The sequence below is a fragment of the Suricata suricatta genome, chromosome 9 (genome assembly GCF_006229205.1).
Source record: "Suricata suricatta isolate VVHF042 chromosome 9, meerkat_22Aug2017_6uvM2_HiC, whole genome shotgun sequence".
In the NCBI taxonomy this organism is placed as follows: Eukaryota; Metazoa; Chordata; class Mammalia; order Carnivora; family Herpestidae; genus Suricata; species Suricata suricatta.
This window is the reverse complement of record NC_043708.1, coordinates 139181710-139186332: the sequence shown is the minus strand read 5'-3', so window position 1 is coordinate 139186332 and position 4623 is coordinate 139181710.

Genomic DNA, 4623 nt, shown 5'->3' with positions numbered 1-4623 from the left:
CGAGCCCTGCGTCGGGCTCTGTGCTGACAGCTCGGAGCCTGGAGCTGCTTCGGATTCTGTGTGTGTCTCTCTCTCTGCCCCTCCCCTGCTCATACTTGTCTCTCAAAAATGAATAAACATTAAAAAAAAAAAAGACACCAATCTGGTTGATGTGACCTCACAAAAGTGTAGGACACTGGAGAAAATATGCCCCCCCCGGCACGTGTGTTTCCGTGTGATTACCACATGTCAGAAGCAGGCTCACAGACTGGGTGCGTAGTTAACAGAGTCAGCCCGTAACACGGATGATGGCTTAATGGTAACTTCCTAGAACGCTCTTGGCCTTCTGACTAGAAGGGAAACTCCTCCCCCCTCCCCCACCGCGCCGAGAAATGAACACGAGTAAATATGTGTAGAGTGGAATTTAAGTCCCTGAAACCAGAGGAAGGCCGCAGCCCCAAACCGCTAACTGCGAGGAGTGGCTGTCAGACTCGGGGTACGTGAGCCCACGGCAGGGGTGCCCCGCGCCGCTCTAGATTGAGGCTTACCGCCAGGCAGGTGGTGTCCCGAGTGGCCGAGCAGCCGAGCCTGGACTCGCACGTCTGGGTGTGCGCAGAGGTGGCCCGTGCTCTAGTCCTGCCAGCGGGGGGTGGGTGGGCTTGGAGGGGACACTTGTCAGGTGGAGGGTGGGGGCAGGGGGACAGTCCACTCTGTGGCCACGATCACGCCAAGTCCCCTAGCGGGCCCGTGGCCGGTCGGGTGTCACCGGAAACTGCCCTCTCCTGTGTCATGCCGAGGACGGAGAGGCTGCCCGGTGGCAGCCAGGCCTGGGGGGCGGGGGCAGGCATCTGAGGCCAGGACCCCCGCACCAGCTTCCCCGCACACTTCTCCTGCGGGCCAGTGGCCGGGACGCCCGGGGCCTGGTGTGAGGTGAAGCAAGGAGAGGTTTGGGGAGAGTTAGCCGGGGGTGCAAACACACACTCCCGCCGTGTTCTAGAGCTGACAGGTGCTAGGGCTTCAGAGAAGCTCACAGGGAATCACTGCAGTGGGGGAGGAGAAGGAGCGGTCACATCTCAGGACACATGGGGACGGGGAGACCATCACAGAAGTGATCACCGACACGAAGAGGCCAGACGGGGAGCAGGTGCAGCCGAAGTCACAGGGAGACAGAAAAGCCCGAGAAAAGTGCCCAGAATAAAGCGGACAAAGAACAAAGAGCCAGCAGTTACTGGGGACAGACAGAGGTCTGTACAGCAGAGCAAGGACCTCAGGCAAGTCATCGGTGCCTTGAAGAGGAAAACAGCCACGGCAAGTTCAAGGCTGTAGCGAACAGAACCACGGCAAGTTCAAGGCTGTAGCGAACAGAACCACGGCAAGTGCAAGGCTGTAACAGACAGAGCCACGGCAAGTTCAAGGCTGTAACAGACAGAACCACAGCAAGTTCAAGGCTGTAACAGACAGAACCACAGCAAGTTCAAGGCTGTAGCGAACAGAACCACGGCAAGTGCAAGGCTGTAACAGACAGAGCCACGGGAAGTTCAAGGCTGTAACAAGTAAAGGAAGAAGTAAGTCCTCAGCCTAAGAGGGCACCTTGCACTCGAGGAAGGATTGCTGCAGAACCGGCGGACGCACCTCGGCGAGGGTCCTGGGCTCCAGGAAAGAGACCATCCACGTGTAACTATGGAAGCGGAGGCCAAAAAGCAAGAATAAGTCATGTGACTTCCTCCTTTTCCAGGATATTTGCTGGGAGAGACGGCAGGCTCCTGTCTGCAGGGCGAGGAGGGGCGTGGCCCCAGGAAGGTCACCGCCTGCTGTCCTGCAGGTACAAAGGCAGCAGGTGGCAGCCCTAGGGCTGGAGGGGACTTGGGGGCAGGGGGCCCGCTCTCGAGCGCGCTCCTGGGAGGAGCTCCAGCGAGCCAGCGCTGCAGAGCAGCAGCCCAGGCGGGCACAAGGCTGTCTGTGAGCCATTCAGCCACGACCACGACCGCATGCAGCCGGGATCGGGGAGCCGGGGAGAGCCTGGTCAGAACAGTTCCTCTTACAGATCCTGAAAACGGAGCAGTGATTTAACAGTACGGCAAGTCGAGATTGAGTTACAGAGTGAGGGGAGACGGGGACTTCGTTATTTTCCTGGCTAGGAGTTTAGGAACTAATCCTGATTATAGCCACCACGGAAGGAGTTGTTACGCTCTGCACTGGCTGTGAGCCGCCAGATCGGAGATGCCAGGTGTGTGCCTCTCACTTTGCTCTCCAGAGGGCTTTACGACACGGGGACTGGCGACATTCCCATTTTTCAGTGGGGAAACTGAGGCACAGAGCGTTTATTCAGCTTTCCCCGAGGCCGTCGTGCTAGTGGGAGTAAAACGATGGGTGCTTCGTCGTCCTCCCGAGTCTCTGAAAAATAAATGGATCAATAAAATCCATTCCTGGTGAAAGCTTCTGATAAAGGAATAGCTGGCCGGGGTGAGGGAGGGTCGCCGAGGGCTGGCTCAGGCTGGAGCGACGGAGTCTGGTGCCACGGAGGGGGGACGTGGCCTGCAGACTGGTGTATGAAAAGCAGAGAGGCAGACACAGCAGGAGTTATTGTGGGAGGTTCGCTGTGTGAACTGGCTCTCGCGGTCACGGACACTGCCAAGTCCCTGCGTCGGCCAGATGCAAGTCGGGACCAGGGGCGCCAGTGGTGGTACTTGGTCTGAGGCGAGGGGTCTGGGTGTAAATCCAGGTCTGAGTCGAGGGGCCTGATGTCTGCGGGCGGGGGAGGACGGATGCGCCGCTCGGGCAGAGGCACATTCACCCTTCAGGCGGTGAGTAAGGTGCCGTGCACCAAGCGTAAGGGGTCGGGCCGGACCCCTGATTTAGCTCCTCCAGGCCCCGTGCGGCCACTCAGTGTCACCCACCGCTGGGTGGCGTCTCCGAAGGTCAGCGGTATGAGCGCACATCTTCCTCTGCTCCCAGTCAGCGCTGTTCAAACTGCGGCATTGAGTACCTGGGTGAGTTTTCCCCAGAAATACTAAGGGGATTTTGTTTTCTTAGGACTGCTGCAATATGAGAAGTGACCACAAGAGGTCAGTATGGAAACACCGGGAAGGTTCCGCTTCGCTCTGAGGGCCGGGCTGGTTCCCAGCGGAGAGATGTGTGTGTCTCTGCTGAGAAGTTCGGAACCTCCCATCGGAGGCGAGGCCCTCCTCAGTTCCAGCCCGTGGGGATTCTGATCAGTACACATTCCCGGGGCGCACTGCTGCGTCAGGGGGTAGCTTGTGAGGCAGTTGTAGGTGCTGGAGGAGATGGAGGAGATGAGATGGGGGGAGCCGTAAGTGAACCACACACGCGGCGTGTCAGCAGTAGTGAAGGCATCAGGGTTTCTTATTCACACAACAGCTAACTACAAAGAAAGTCACTTTTCTAGTTGTTTCTTCATTCAGCGTAATCGTTTTTCTCCATCTCCGTTTGATACAGCTTGGACGGGACATCATTCATTCATTCTCTCACTTCGGTAAGCCAGACTGTTGGCCAGAATGGCATCAGTAAGAAAAGCCAATCAGGGGCGCCTGGCTGGCTCAGTTGGTTAAACGTCCGACTCCAGGTCAGGTCATGATCTCAGTGCTTGTGGGTTCGAGCCCCGCGTCGGGCTCCGTGCTGACAGCTCGGAGCCTGACGCCTGCTTCAGATTCTGTCTCCCTCTCTCTCTGCCCCTCCCCTGCTCATGCTCTGTCTCTCTCTCAAGTATAAACAAACATTAAAGAAAATCCCCCATTCATGCGTCCAGTCACTGGCGCCTCCGTGGATCCATCGAGCCGCGTGGTGACCGGGCTCCAGGCTCGCAGCGGGCGTGGTTCCGGGAGGCCTGGACTGGGCTGGACCGCGGGAGGAGGGGGCCCGGGTGCGCGAGGGCCAGCAGGGCAGCCGAGGTCACTGTGAGAGAGAGCGGGCTTCGTCGGCCCAGGGCTTTGGGAGGACCGCGGGCTCCTCTGCGAGGCAGGTGGCGGAGACCTGCGCCCCGCGCGCAGCAGCTGCCACGCCCAGGAGGCAGAGTCCCTCGCAGCGCCACCAGGGGCCTCACGCCTGCCGCGAGCACGCGCGTCTCAGCGCGGGAGGGGTGCCCTCCTCCTCAGGGTGAGCAGCCACGGGCAGGAGCTCGCGGTCGGTGCCGGTGGTCCTCGGCAGGGAGAGCCGCGTCCCGGGGGACACGTGGCGGCGCCCGGACGCAGTTCCGGACTGGAGCGGGGCACCCGGTGGGGGGTGCACACCCGACCGCGCTCAGGCGGCCCCTCGGCAAGCCCCGGGTGCTGGGGGTGCTCCGAAGGGGCAGGATAGACGGGAAGAGACGGCGGGACTGCTCAGAGATGCTGGCACGGGGCAGATGAAAGTCGACTGACTGTGTCACCGTCAACTAAAAAACAATGACGTAATTGCCTTAAAAGCAGAGAGATAAGCGATAAAAATAGCGTAAAAGAACAACCTGAGACGTTCCCACATGCAGATGAAGGTCAACGGGCTGAACTCGTGGTTCTGAAGGGAAAGGGCTGGCGGCTCACAGAGCAAAGTCCTGCACGGTTCACACGTCGTGTGCACGCCGAGGCGTGTGCGTGATGAGGCGTGTGCTCGCTGATGTGTGTGCGTGCTGAGGCGTGTGCGTGCTGAGGC